This window comes from Zonotrichia albicollis, chromosome 19, assembly GCF_047830755.1.
Source record: "Zonotrichia albicollis isolate bZonAlb1 chromosome 19, bZonAlb1.hap1, whole genome shotgun sequence".
Taxonomy (NCBI): domain Eukaryota; kingdom Metazoa; phylum Chordata; class Aves; order Passeriformes; family Passerellidae; genus Zonotrichia; species Zonotrichia albicollis.
In genome coordinates, this window is record NC_133837.1 from 7,144,428 (window position 1) to 7,160,203 (window position 15,776).

At 42.5% G+C, this 15,776-nt stretch overlaps 1 long non-coding RNA gene across 4 annotated transcripts in view; it reads left to right on the forward strand.

Moving 5' to 3' along the window:
- Positions 1–12,038: 12,038 nt before the first annotated feature.
- The window catches only part of LOC113460308 (uncharacterized), a 44,780-nt gene continuing 41,042 nt past the window's right edge, over positions 12,039–15,776 (forward strand). For 2 of the 4 annotated variants that reach the window (XR_012583255.1, XR_012583256.1), the window contains exons 1-3: positions 12,051–12,252; positions 12,739–12,807; positions 12,886–12,996. This is a non-coding gene — a long non-coding RNA (uncharacterized LOC113460308). Of the gene's footprint in view, positions 12,253–12,738; positions 12,808–12,885; positions 12,997–15,776 lie in introns of all 4 variants that reach the window. The other 2 variants (XR_012583253.1, XR_012583254.1) reach the window with 2 other exon arrangements.

Sequence of the window (15,776 nt, forward strand, 5' to 3'; positions counted from 1 at the left end):
GGATATATTTAGAAATATTTGAGGTCTTCCTAGCTATGTGAATAAATCTCCTATAAATATTATGACTAGGAATCTAGGAAGGAGGAAGTGCAGCCCAGCAAAAAGAGCATGACACTGGATCTTGGAATTGTTGGCTTCTCTTCTCCTGTTAATTGCTCTTTGACATATAAGATTTGTGTGTCTCAGGACTCAGCAGAAGTTAGAAGGATTACTATTTCAAGAGCTTTGAGGGGAACCTATTCTAAAATATTCTGGAAATAAAGAATAGAAGTAATCTAGTATAGTCTAATTCCAAGACTGGATGACCAAGTCATGCTTGTGTAACTGCACTTATTTACAACTTATTTTTGGTGGGTACTTGCAAAATATCAGATAAGACAGATTATTCCCCTTGATTCATACATTTAATTACATCTTTTGCCTTTTTCTGAAGTATTACTGAGTGGCTATGATTTGAAATTCAATTTTAAAGGTATTATTTTGTCATTCTCCATATCTGGCTGTGCTGGTTTGCTCTGATGTGTGTCCATCAGAAATTACAGTGAGATCACACTAACAGGAATTCCTAAGGATGCATTTTATATCTTTCATCTTTTAGGTTTATTGGCAGTTTTAACTCACCAATGTCTATTTTAGAAACCTTGGACGGTGGCTGTGGCTAACAAATGCAAGAATGGGATTAAGATCCCAAGCTGTCCTCCTCCAGCCTTCCCAAACACAAACAAAAATGCCACTAAAATATACAGAATTCCTGGAAGGTTTTACATTTCCTTTGCAAAGAATTAGGAAGGATTTGCTGTTCAAAGTTCTTCCATGGAGCTGGGATGTGGTGTTTCTCTATCATATTGTGAAGACTCACATTTTCTCTCAAACATCAGGAAACTGAAGCAATGTGAGAAGGATGACCAGTCTTCTCAACTCACTTCTTTAAAGAACATTTGTGTGCTTATAACACTGCATGCATGACTGAAACATCTGAGATCATGTATTCTTTTAAGAGATTGCCAATGCCTTTCTGAAAAATATATGTGGAGATAATTTCTGTTTGAAAAATAATATTGTGTGTTTGTAGAACTGTCACTGAAGAAAACATCATCCTCTGGCACACAAAAAATACCTTAACAAAGAATAGACTTGACTGTTCTTTATGTGTCACATGAAATTAAGATGAATTTGCAGTTTTTTTATAAACTTGTCTCTTACTGCTGACTCCTGAGTTGTGGGGACTTAAATCTCTCCAGCTGAGAGCCATATAGCCATAGGAAAGCTCCCATCCAATATCTCCTTTTACAGTTATTACCATGTTTAGGTGTTTAGTTGCAGCTGCAAAATGATTCCTCATAATTCAATTTCCCTCCTGGGTTCTCTACACATGTCAATTAAAGAGGATGACATGGATTCCAGTGCACTGGTTCAAAGGTTACATTTGTAGTATATCATCCTTTCTGTCAGTTTGATATCTTGCATTTTGTTTCACCTCCTAGAGTAATGGGAATCATCTGGGGAGGCAACAGATTCAAGAAGGAATGAGAGATGACTTGTTTTTCTGTTTCTTCCTAACCTAGAAGCCTGAGATTAAAGGACTACTGATTTTCATCTGCCTTGTTCAGGAAATAGCACCTCATCTATATTTTTTCCTGCAATGAGTACATCTGGCCCAAAGCCATTCTAGGGCTCTGAGTTTCTCATAGATTGTCTTGCCTCTTCATGTTCTGTGAATTTTCTGAATATTTTTCCATCTTTGTGACATCTCATGAGCCCATAATATTTCAGACTTTTACAGAACTTTTTTAACTAGGATGAAATAGTGTCAACTTGTGCTTAAGCTATTTTCTGCTGTGTTCTAATTTTGGAAAGGATTGCATAAAGGTTTTTCATTTGTGGATGGAAAAAAGATTCATAAATACAGAGAAGTGAGGGTTCTACTTCTGTGATTGTAGAGATGGACTTCATGCTACTGGAAAAGTTATTGACCTCAGTCTTCAACTCATCATTTTCCTTTGACAGCTTCTGATTGATGCTTTGCAGGTTTTTACTCACTAAATTCATCTGTCTTCAGCAGTTAGTTTGTCAAACAAACAAACACTCATGATGGTCAAATTCATCAACAGACACTGCTCTTTTCCTATTCACTAAAATGGTAATTTCATCACAGAAAGCTTGCTCAGGTAATATTTCTTTTTCTCAGTCAGTGTAGATGAAATAAGTTTCCCTGAAGATTTTGCGTCCACTGAATAAGTCTGGCAAGTTAATTCAGAAACTTGAGTAATATACCACAAAACCAGATAATGAGGGTAGAGCAGAAGGTAGGAAATGTTGATGGACATTTTACACCTCTTGAGATCTAAGGATGATGGAATTGGAAACTGGGACATTGGACGTTGTAGGCTGGATGAGGCCTTCTGCAGCTTGTGAAGATATGACCACCCATCCTATGTACTGATGTATTTTTCTAGGGATATGTGGGATATATCATTCCCCATATGTTTTTTTGGATTTCCTGGCTCACTGGCTGCTTCCCAGTCTCAAATGTGCTGTTTCAAAACTTTTTTTTTCTTACACACTATTCTTCACATTAATATTAGACTTAGGGGTACAATAATGTTGATTTTATCACATTACAAAAATTATTTATACTGCAAAGATGTGTGAATTTGTTGATTTTCATAGTCCTCAGTTACAATTCATTTTCAGTGAAAATTTCATGTTAGATCTGTTCTAGGCATTTGTTTTGGGGCCATGGGTGGAAATATGGCTCTTATTAGAGACCATTTGCCTTTGGAACCTCGTGTAAGACAAATGTACTCAAGGAGTTGGTGATACCTACTTGGCTGGTCCTTGCACTGTGGACTTTGGAATTCCATATATTATTAAGGTAAGCTTTAACCTAAATATCTATGAGAAAGGCAAATTGTGTCTGTATCAAGGGGTAGAATGTCTCAGTCCTGACCAGGAGACCAGTGTCCATGGAGAAGTCAAGGACCTGCATCCCAGTTAACCTCAGAGTGCCCAGGCCCACCCTGAGCTCTGCTGCCCATCCTGCACCACCTTAGGGCTCTGCTGTGCATTTCTGTGTGAATCACCTCTTTTCTTGTACGTTCTGTCATTAGCATCACTGATGTTACTGTTGTTTTTCTTATCTCGTTGCTATTTCCAGTGAATTGTCCTTATCTCAACCTGTGATCTTTGCTTTTTCTGCCTCTCCTGTGTGCTGCAGAGGAGAGAGAGGGGGGAAGGGCCCATGGTTTTAGAGGGAGTACCAATCTGTAGAATACATTCACAACACTGTCTTATTCAACTGGCTGTTTTATTAAACCAGATTTTCTTGGACCTTTCTTATTGAGGTCCACAAAAAAACCTGCATTGTCCATCTCCTCCTCCCTGCCCGCTCCCATCCGCCTGCAAATCTGCAGCTTGTTCACACCTTCTCACTTCAAGCCACGATTTCATCTTGAGTTACTGTGAAAATCCTTCTTTGCGGGCTAATTGGAAAGAGCACATCTTCCTCAAAGACAAAAATAACTATCTAACTAGGTGTGCTGGGACAATTGGACAATCTGCTTAACTGCCTTCCCTACCTCTTGTGCAAGCAGGGTAGTGCATCAGGCACTGGGAGCAGGATGAAATTATTTAGATTTGCCAATTTAAATGCAGTTAGAAAAGGGGCTGCGACCTTTCTTGGCTGCTTTATGGTTTGTTGAAGATAAATCCAGATAAAATGAACGATGTGATCAGCATTTGTCATGACATTCTTTGGAAAACAGAGCTTTAGAATTCTTGGCTTTCAGTGGAGTTCTTATTAGTTCTTTCTCACTCTTCCCTGCTTACATGAGTTTCCAGGGGGATTTGCCTCCCATACAGATACAGCAATGTCATTAGCTCTTCTGTAAAAGTCAGCCCAGAGCCTAATTCCTTTTTATCTGCTGTGAGAAGCATCCGACTCTCACCCACCTCCCTCAACAAATCTATGTGTGAGCATCTCCTAGGAGATTATGACAGGGACCAGGTTGGTCCTTTTAGATATTCCACATGGGGATGGTTTTTAATGCTTAACACCAAATTTACTTATTTGAAGATGTTTGATTCCTGTTGTTGCATGCGATTTTGCTTCAGCACAATGGCACAGCAGTGTGATGGAGCCACAATGCAAACACAGCAGAGTGACTGCAATATTGAGTGGGGTCACAAATCACACCTGAGTCCGGCTCCACACACCCACCATCACTGAGGGGCCCCAGGAAGGAATGTCCCTCCCTTGCTGCTGACAGAGTTGTCTTCCCACTCTGTAATGGCTGTGAGGGCAAGACACAAATGGGTTAAAAGCCCTTCTGGGCAGCCATCTCTGCACAAAAAGAGGATTAAGCTGGAACTGGTGCATGAAAAAAATGATTTAGAAACCACTGACTTAAGAAATAGCAAAACCCAGTTTATAAGTGAAGGGTAGTCAATACCAAAGCTGTCAGTGAAAAAACATACATGAAAAACACTTTTCCAGTACAGGAAAGAGTGTGCAGTCTAAAGAACTGCTAAAAAGCACTGTTAACTACCAAGAACATAACATGGTCAGAACAACACTGGGTGAGAATTTGGTTTCTGGAGACTGTTTTGTAGTCTTTGGGCCACCAAGAAGGTCAGAGGGCACATCATTGGAGCACATGATGTGCAAGGAAAAGCTAAAAGAAGTGTGTTTATGCAATCTGATGAAGAAGAGGATAAAAGGGAGATATTATTTACAGGTATCTGTTACAGTGAGAGAGAGTGAACACAAGTTGGAATGTGGGAAATTCAGATTAGATCTAAGGAAAATTGTTTTTATCCCGACAGTGATCCAAATCAGAGAGTTTCCATGTTTAGAGGTGTTCAGGATGTGGCTGGACAAATCCTGAGCAACCTGAAGTAATTTGGCTTGCTTTGAATAAAGTGTTGGATTAGGTGACCTTTGAAGAGCCTTGAAATCTCAGCTATTCTGGATGATTTCATGATCCCAGCTAAGCAGCACAGCAAGGCTCTTCTACTGAGGGAAGAAGCAGCACACATTTGGTTCAGGCATTGCTGCCTGGCTTTGCAGACTGTGGTACAGATGTGCAATAACAGCATGATTCACTAAATTAGCTTGTAATCTCATCAGAGAGCATTAACACTGAGGTTAAGGGCCAGGCACTGAAGAAGAAACCCAGGATCTATGATAAACTTCATCAGCTTCGCTGAAGCCCTGCTGGTGTGTCCCACTGCCCATAGCAGCCCAGGTCTGGGCTTTGCTCAGCTGTGAGCAGCCCCAGCTGTGCTGTGGTCATACATTGGCACCTGAACCCAGTGGGCATCTGAGACTGTGGCTCCAGCCCCATGGGATGGGTGCAAGGAGTTTTTCCCCTGCCAGGAGTGTGCTCTGCCCAGAGGCACAAGCAGTGCTAACAGAGGCTGTCCTGGCTGCAGAGCAGCAGCCCCTGGGCTCCAGGGTCTCCATGGCCTCCCTGCCCTGCTGCTGCCTGCTGGCTTCTTGTGACAGACATGCCAGGGCACAAAGGCCAGCCCAGAGCACTGTCCTGGCAGTGGCTTGGTGGTGGCTGAGGCTGGGCAGTGTGGGAAGCATGAACGGACAGATGTGCTGAGGCTGTCCCTAAACACTGCCCCATTCCTCAAGTGCTCCTGGCTCAGGCACGTGCCAACCTTGGTGTCTTTGTTCTGTTTGGGTTCAGGAGTCTGCACCTGTGCTGCTCCCTTGCATTTGTGTGGCAGATGTTTGAGTTAATGAAAACCTTCACCACGACTGTGTTGGTGGTGATGATCTGATTTAACAATGGCTGGTTTGAAGTCTCCTGTCCCTCTGTGTTTGGTCTTCACCTGGTGGCCCTTCTTCTGGTAGAGGGAAGATCAGCAATCCATCCACTCCCTTTCATTGTCCTATCTAGATTTTACAGACCTTATCCTACATCTGCTGGCTGCCTCCTCTTCAGCTCGAGAGGCACAGGGCTGACAGAGCATTTTCAAGAGCTGACATTTCAGACGCCTGTGTCGGATGACACGGGATGCTGTTTTCAGTGGGAGAGCAGGATGCCTGAAAATATCCCTCATTCTGGTTCATGTTAGTGTTGGAGATTTGAAAAAGTTGTCTGTCTGCAGTGTGCATAAAGCCTGTGAGATTCTCAAAATGAACCTGCCTATGCTGGGGAAACCACTGGAGCATGATTGGGTATGAAAGTCTCTTGGCTTAGCAAATCCAATACAAACACATCTCTGATGACCCCAGCTGATGGGCCTATTTTTAAGACTATTGATATCAGTGCTCTCAGGGGTCAGGTTTCAGAAGAAAGAATCTAATTTTTCGCTGACATTGTAAATTTGAGGGGGGGGTTAGAGGTCTCTGAAGCATTTGACTCCACCAGCTGCAAAGGGAATATGATCTGGGCCAAATATAAGAACTCGGGGATTTATACATTTGCTTTAGACGATAGAATTTTATTTAAAGTGATAGTTCTCCTCACAACCATACCCACATATGTCTGTCCCACACCATTTATGGTAATCTAATGTTTCTGATCTGTATTTGCTTTGCTGTTGCTGTGCAGAGTCTGAAGCCCTCCAGGGAGTGAATCTCTATGTAACTGTGTGGGTGGATTGGTTTTTCCTCAGAGAACTATGGACACTGTTGAATGTGGCCATACTTGCTCCCTTTTTTTGTTTGGTCATCCCAATTCTCACCTAAGTATTTGCAACAGCATTCATAGCTGTCTCTGATAAGAAAAGAGGTTCTTGTGTGTCACAGAGGAAATTTTTTCCTCTTATTAGGTCATAAAATTGCTCAAGAGAGAACAGTATTTCCACTTTTGCATTGGGAATTGGAATTATTTCCTCCTTTGGCAGTAGAAGTGTGGCTGTGGAACTGCAGAAAAAGGGTCCTTGTGTCCTGTTGGACTAACTCCTACCTGTGTTATACAACAGGAGGGAAGTATCCTGTGTGGCATCAGATTTCCACAGGGACCCAGGATCATCATGTGTTAGGCTCATGAGAAGTGTTTGCAGCATCGTGTCTGTTCTCTGAGCCTTCAATATCAGGAGTCTCCAGAGGCACTAACTCAGAAAAAAAAACAGAGGAAAGTTGTAGACTGCATATCTGAATGTCTTGGAAGATTTCACTTAGCAACCTATTTCATGCTCAAATGAGTTCTATCCTCCTTCTGTTCAGCCAGGAATGACACATCAGTGCCAGAGGAAACAGCATGTGCTCCCTGGTCACACAAGTATTGCAGAAAAAGGAGTCCTGTTATTGGGAACTTGACAATGTCCCACAGAGACTGGACTGTTGGGAAGGATGAAAGTTTGACAAGAAAGTCTCACAGATATATGTGTGTTTAGCTGAAAGATTTTTGGATGTAGAATCTGAAGAAGGAATAGAGATGGAAGCAAGTTTTGATATAGAAGAAAAGAATTGCTGAGCCAGTCTCTCTGGATAACCAAGGAGGCAAAGGGTGTGTTAGTTAGAAGGGGTTTTTATGGCTTAGAGCAAAGGATAAACCCACCTCAAACAAGATGTTTTTACCAAGCAGAAAGATAGCACAGGCAAACAAGGCAGCAAATGTTGCAAGTAGAACAAAGGTCTCAGAATTTTCCACTGCAAGAAAACTGAAAAACAACTTCTAGCTTATACTGTAATGTACTAACTTTTAGTGATTGGAGAACAGTAACATGAACATGGTAATTATAGTAGTTATGATAGGCTATAGATAAAAGTTAAGGGATAGATTGGTTCTACTGTATTAAGATGCTCAGGAAAGAAAAGTATAAAATACACTGTAACCAAAACCAAAGGGTGTCCAGGCCTGCCTGCAGCTGGAGCTGACAGCTGTGGGCACAGCTCTGTCACCCAGACCCTGGACTGCTGTGACATCCTGGGTACAATAAACTGCATTTTGGAGAGCTGACTGAAGTCCCACATCCCTCATTTCAGCTCTTACACTCGACAACATTGGGCTGTGGTTGCCAATGACTTGAATTTAGCTACAAGGAAGGTGCTGGGCTTTGTGCAGTTTGCTGTTGCCAAAGCAGCAGTTCCCTCATGTCCTCACCTGAGATGTCCATGCAGCAATCCAGCCAGTGCCAAGGGGCAGTTAACATGCCCAGGAAATAATCCCAATTATGCAATGGCTGCTTGGGTTGTTTGGGAGCAGGCTGTGGCATGGCATCCATTAATCTGCATAACAAGGAAGATTGGCTTCCACATCATGCAAAGCATTCAGGGCGCTTCCAGCACAGGCAGTGTGTTACAGGGAGGCATGCACAGAGCAAGGAGTTCAGAGCAAGGACAGGCACAGGCTGGCTGCTGATAGTGGCACAGCTTTGTCCTCTCAGAAAGGAAACGGGAAATTACAGGTTTGTCTGTGAGACTCAGAGAAGAAAATGCTGGAAACGTTCCTTGAATTGCAATGGTCAAATTGCAGGTGATGAGGGAAGCATTTTTGGGCTATATAATTGTGCAGGAGAGTGTTTGTATGTCTGAGAGTTTGTGTCTATGGAAATGAACAGGGGCTCTCACACACACCTGCATTTTCCATTGCCTTGAACCAAATGCTCTGCCATCTCTTCTGCCAGGAAAGATCACAAATAAACAACCCTGGTTTGCCTGTGGCAAAAGGCTTTTACTGATGATTCTCTGAGGCCATATTGGGCTGGACACTTTGATCACAAACCCACCATTCTGGTGTTTCTCTCCCTTTTATTTTGACCTATTTGCTTCCCATCAAGCAAATATTTGCTCAGTGCTTCCTCCCTGTCAGCACTGAGCAAGTAACACGTGTGGCTAATACAGAAAAGAAATAGGGAGGTTGGTGCCTTCCAGCCAGGGCAGCCAGAGGAACTTGCTAAATATGTTTGTCATTCACTTGTTGTCTCAGACACTGCCAGAATATTTTGAGCAGCAAAGGCCCCTGCAGCCCTGTTGGCTGAAGGGCATCAGCTGGCAGATTGGCTGTCTGGTGGGAAGTGCTCCTTTCCCTGTCTCCCAGTGCTCAGTGCCTGCCTGGTTTCCAGCTTTACAGCAGTTTCTATGCAGGATCTGTTCCCCAGGTTTTCTGGTCAGACAGCAAGGCTGAGTCTGGCACTGTGACAGAGACAAGACTGCCACAGATCCAGGTCCAGCCAAGCAGTGAGGCTGAGCAAGAACTCCCCAAAGGCACAGGCACATGGAGAACACAAATGTACACAATAAACAGCTGACCACATGTCAGAGCAGGTGAACACACAATTGTGAGAATTCCCACAAATAAGAGAGCACAGAGATCTCACCTCATTCCCCTTGGGCAGTTCAGGGTGAAGACCCAGCTGAGATGCTCATAAGTACAAGGGGAACCTTCTGGAGCCTGTCTGGGCACAGGCACTCCATGTGCCCAAGGCCTGTCCATGGAGCCCAGTCTCCTCAGGCTACATGGTGTGCTCCTCATGACTTGCACAAAGGCAGCTCTGAGAGGTGTTGGATATCTGAAGGAATCAGAGGACTTTCCCACTTCTTCAGGTAACCTACTGCCATTTTACAAAGCAAGATTTATGGATATAATTTATACAATTTTTAGAGTGTACTTCAATGTTTTCATGTTTTCTTTAATGGTCTGTTAACAACATTTGCCTTTTTTTTTTTCTTGATGCAAAATACTGTCTTCCCAAGCTCCTGAGTTTCATCTGGTTGAAACATGCAGAAATCTGCAAAAACTCTGGGCTCCAGCTGCTCCAGTTCTCTGATAACAATAATTCTTTTGCAGTTGTCACTAGATTTGTTCTGGGCTTGCCTTTTCAGAGCAGAAGACAAGTGTTCTGCTGCTTAACTGCACTGCATGATGGATCAGCTGCTGTCACATATGGATAAAACTCTTCCACATTGTGCAGCAAGGGCTAAATGGCTGGATAATGAAAAGGAGGAAATGAACTGGGGTTACATATTCCTTCCCTTGTGTAGGACTGGACTTCAGTGTATAAATTGCTGATGGGAGACTCCCAAAAATACCATGGCATTGCACATTTCCTCAGCTGAGAAAAGTAATTGGTCCACTTTGACCCTGCTCCATTCCCACATCTGTGAGTCACAAACCAGAGCCATGCCTATATGGATATCTTGATGAATTTTCTTCCCCAAAGCTTTTGAGATAATGTTGTCTGCTTGCAGAAATTTCATAGCAAATTCATGCTGTGGCTGCACTGTGCCCAGTCTTGGTGTCAGAAAGTCAGAAAAGCCCTGCATGCCTATGCTGCTATTCAGCTCAGAGACTGTACTACAACCACTGATTTCTGTTACATTGAATTTCATAGAGAGTGTTATTCACTATTCTTGCTTTATTTTTATGTTTTCTTTTTTAAATTCTTTCTTAATGCGAAATTAATTTTCTTACTCTAATCCACAGTTTGGAACTCTGCCTTCTTTATGTTTTTCAATTTCTTACTCTCTGGCCATCCTTTCTGAGGTTGTTCTGCTGGGAACACATTCCTACCAATCATTCCCATGGGTTAATCAGGATAGAATACCTGATAATGTTAGTAACATTAATTTGAAGATATTTGAAGCTGGTCCACACTGAACATTTCATATTTCTGATAATGTCTGCGAGAGTGTTTGGTAACAATTTTGGTCAAGCAAATTATTATCTCAAACTTCTTCCCTCCTGTGTAGAGAAAGACAAATATTTCTGAAACTGTACCTGAACAGAATAAAGAAACAAAGTTAGAAGTAATTATGTCAAAAAGAGGGCATCTCAGAGTCTCTCATGTCTCTTCCACTTCAACCTTTTTTCACAAATGAACTGCCTACATTGAATCCTATTGTCCTAGGAAAGATCTTAGGCCTTGGATAAAACTAACAGTGTTGTGGACAAATATTTGTCATCAAAATAGAGAAATGAGCTACCATCAATGGAAAATTCTGTTTTCCTTGATAACATTTTAAGTATCTTTTTAGCTGTAATTGAGCACAGCTCTGCGCTGGGGTGGTTCTGGCCTCAGCCAGGGGGGCTGGCAGGAAACTTCTGCTGCTGCCACTGAATTTCTCTGCTCCAGCCTGAGCACTGGAGTGCACAGCACTGATCACAACACCCTTTTGAACACACTTTGGTTTTACTCTACAAAAGCTGTATTGGTACTTTCAGCATGTTTTCCTCCCTAGTGTTTATTGATACATAAATTACAAATGCTGGGATATATTCTAATGTTCACTCCTGAGTCCCTCTTAAAGCCTGATATTTTGTTTGCAATTTCCATTTCACTGGCATTGATTTGAGCACTGTTCATACTCACGAGAAAGTAATTCAATTTCTTCAGATTTTAATTCGTTTAGCAATATTGAGTGAGTACCCTCTATTCTTGGTGCATTGCTACTCCTCTATTTATTCCAAAAACTATTGAATTAAAAAAAAAAAAAAAAAAAAAAAAAAGCAGGAACATTCTTAATTACTCTCTAGTGAAAAATTAGCTTTTCTGTGCTCTTTTTATACCCGGATCATCTGTTGGCTTTTTAGATTCTCTTGAAATGTTCATTGCCACCAAAAAACTCACAAGCAACTCCCATGGGACTTTTTTTTGTAATCTAGAGTTAGCTCCACAGACAGCTTTCAGTTAAAGAACATTTTTCTCTTAATCACATTGATAAAAATTATTCTTGGTGTAGCCCTGTTGCTATTACAGCTCATCTTTGAGTGGTCAACAATAGGACAATTATGTCCTCAGACTGCCATTGCTAATGTTATCATGGGAGCAATTTTATTCTCCTGCTATGAACAGTATTCTTTCTTCTTTACACTCAGCTGTGCCAGATGCAAATCTTGTCAAACAAAAAACTAAACTATGATTCACACGTGCTGAAAACTATGGCGATATCCAGAAAAAGAAAAAAAAAAAGAAAAAAAAAAAGAAAAAAAAAAAGAAAAAAAAGACAGGAAAAAAGGTGGTCAGATTTTATAAATCTGTGGATTATTCAGTGCAACACTATTTGAAAAGCATTCCCCATGGGATTTTCAGCTTGCCTGTGCTGTTGTCAGCCATGCTGTCAGTATGACAGGGCTTGCAGGAGGCATCAATGTGCTCTGTGAGCCCTCTGACAGGGAATGCTCAGCTCCTGCTGCAGCAGCACTTCTGCTGCCCTCTGTGTAAAATGAGAGCTGCCAGGAATGTTAGCACCAAAGAAACAGAATTGCTGAAACACTGATCATTCAGAGCAAGGCTTCTCATCCCAACACTTCCCAGTTTTAAGATGCAGCTGGGCACTGGACTCTGGAGATGGTAGGACACACTTTCCTTAATCTAACATCCCTTTCTCCTGTAGGAAAATGAAGTGCATGGGTTTGGTGAAATGCATGCTTCCCTGCAGGAAGTGTCCAGTCCAAAGGGGTGCTGTAGTGCTGTGTGGTTCAGAGATTCCATATCAGGTAAGACTGGAAGGGTTAATTGATTTTTGAGTAAAACAGGTTGATGAACAGAACCCCCAGAATCTTAAAAATATTCAGGGGGAGAGATACAGAATAGGTACAGGCAAATTTTGGCCATGGCAAAGGTAAGTTAGTATTTCTGGGGTAGAACTTACTTGTGAAGATTGCTCTGTCCCATGCACCAAAACATGGAGGGACTTTGAAGATCCATCTGTCTCCTTATTCTACTCTCTTGAGACTGCTTCAAGGTTAATTTTTCAATTTATTTATGGTAAAGCTTAATGGTATACCATAATATGCCACATAAACCTGTACGATATTTCACACTTGCGTATTTCAGAAAAGAGAGAAGGAAGAGAGAAACTCCAAAGATATCTCAGCATCACATGACTGTGAAGTGCATCAGAAGGTAAAAACAGAACACCTGGGCAGGTGCTGAGTGAGTATCAAAGCTGCACAGTTACTTAGGCTCCTCCTGTCTTTCCAGGAAGCATCCATGGAAGAGAGCAGGAGAGTGGGTCCTGGATGAGGACACGACCTTCAGGATGGCCTTTCCATCTCTCAGCAAAGCAGCTGAGGAGCTCCTGTTACAGAACAGGTGTGTGGGGTGAGCAGCCTGGGTGGTGCTGGGTGGAACAGTCAAGAAGAAAGGCAACAGGTGGTAGAAGGGGTTGAAGGTGGAGAAGGATCTGGATCAGAAGGGAATCAGGGTTACTGAAATTGTGCAATTTTGGAAAGGTGACTGCTCCTCCCAGAAAACATCGGAGAACATGTTGAGCAGTTGAAATCACTGAGAGATAACAGATGCCATAAAGGCATCTGTTTTTGATAACCTTCCTTTAAATGCCATTATTTGAAGAAGCAGACATACTATCCTTATCTGAGATGTAGCTATACTTTTCTTAAGAATTGTCACATGCTACTTATGACATAAAAAACAGTTTTAACACCCATAATACCTCCTGCAACAAAGTTCAGGCAGTTACACACAGAACTATTGTGAGTTATGTTGTATTGTGGTTTTCATGACAGTTTTCCTCCCACTTCCACAAGGGCTCATTCACAATCTCAAATCACTCCTAGAAAAACCAGATTTTTCTCTCTGTTAGTCCTAAGCATCTCCTGGTTTGATTTCAGAAGTTCTTTATTGCAATGTGGACATAGTCCATTCTTCATTAAGGCCAGATTTTTGGCTAACTGAGGCAGGTATTTTTCAGGATGTCACAAACATTAAAAAGTGTTTCAGAATACCAAAAGAGGAGGAAATTATGAACATTTCCAAGAGCATCTAAGGCTGGGAAAACTTTCTGCCTAGCTTAAATTCTAATACTCTGTGACCTGGCTCGTGTGTCTGCCATGAACACCATCACATTTAATCTCTGTGTCTAGAAGTATTACCAGCTTGCAAAGTAGTTGGATGTCATGCAAAGCCTGCAGTGTGAACCATTCTCTCCTCTCTCCAATGAGTGTCCCACATTCTCCTCATCCTTCCCAGTCCCTATGAGCACTTCTGCTTTCTCAAGCTGCCCCACTTCAGTGTTTTCAGCCTTTTCTTTTGGCATCACTGCTCACAAGGCCTTGGGAAGTGAGGAGGCACCAGACACAACCTGCCTGCCCCTCCTGCAGTGCCAGGACAGAGCAGAGATTCATAGAATAGATTTGTTTATTAAGGCACACTCTTACTCTTCTTAGCAAGGCACCCATTGTAGGGTGTTGTGTGTGATAGGGGTCAGTGAACAGGAGGTTCCCAAGAGCACTGATCAAAAACAGCAGAGTTAAGTCCAGTGTCAGTTTGTCAGGTACCAAAACACAAACAATGCTAAATTGTTTCCTCTCTTCCTTTCTCTTTTTCTTCCTTCCACCTCTACTTTCTGTCTCTTTCTCCCCTGATCTTCATGAATTTTCTTGCTCCCCATCTCAATATTATTTTCTCAATCGTGCTTTCTTTCTCACCTTTCTCAGTATGTTCCTCCCTTCCTCTTCTTTCTCTGACATTTTCTGTGCTTCACTCTTTCTCCATTTCTTTCTCACAGTATCTCCCCAACCCACTTCTCCTCTACTCTCCCTCTCCTGCTCAACCTGATTCTCCCTCTTTTGCTTCTCTCTTCCTTTCCGTCATTCGCTCGCTGGTCCCTTTATTTTCTGCTGTTGAGGAAGAAAACACTTTCTGGTCAAGGCAATGTTGCTGTGGGCAGAGGGCATAAAAATTGAGTACTTGGAGAACTGGAAAGCTGAATTGATGGCAAGAAACCTCTGTGAGGAACCTGTGTCTTCAGGTCAGAAATACTTTCTCAATGTCTTAGTGCCTCCTAAAGTGCTGATGCTTTGGTGCACAGGAGACACAGTTGTCCATGCCCAAGCTGTTGAAGGTCAGAGAACTCCATAGTCCACATGGGGCAGCAGCTCTGGTGGAGCTCATCAGTTGCATCTATTTTAAAACTCCTCTGAGACTTGTTCCTTCAGGCCACTTATGGGCCCATGTTTCTTCCTAGATCAGTTACCTGTGCATCAGCACATTTTCTATCACACGCAGCCTGACTCCAGAAATAGTGTGTTGATGCAAAATGACTCCTTGTCCCCCAGCCAAGGCAGCAAATCAAAAGTGAGGTGAAATTGGTTTTCCTTACTCATCCCTTTAATATTCCAGTCTGATTCTAACAAGACTCCAGCCCTGCTTTCCAGGCTGGCTGGTGGCAAGGCCAGCTCAGCACAGGGCAATGTGTGTGATTTCTCTCCCTCTCCCACCTCTGCAGTTGGAATTCTGGCCCCAGGTGCTGTCTCTTAAGGAACCTGCAATGTTACCTTTCATCAGCTGAGCATTAGTAACAAATCCTCAGGCCAAAATAGTAACAAATATAGGAGAGAGAGGAGCCCCAACAGTGCTTCAAATGCATCCTGACTCTTCCACAGTCAGAGCAGCTTGTACATTTTGGAGAGTGATTATGATATTGTCCAAAGGGAACAGGGAGTTTTGGCATTGAAACCTGGTCCCCAAAGTTGTTGTGATATTTACTACTCTGTCAGCAGGTCTATAAAGGTACCCAGGGTTTCTTTTTCTTGTTGCCCATATATCACTGGCACTGATGAAGTTTTCACAGCTTCACACATAGAGATGATGTCTCTGAAGAGCATCATTTACAGTGACACAAGAGTCAACCCGGGGCATCATCTTTTCCTTAAATATATTTAGCTGCTGCCTAGCCAACTACTTCCATATTTGGTTGTAACATGGAAGGATTCTGTGGGTGTAAACCTCAGTGTGTTTGGGAGCAGGAGGACCTCCCAGTTCTGAACATTGCTGCAAACACACTGAGTGCTGTGGTCAGTGCAAAAGGCTGTCCAGTACCTCCAGCTCCCTTCCCCAGCCATTTCACAGCT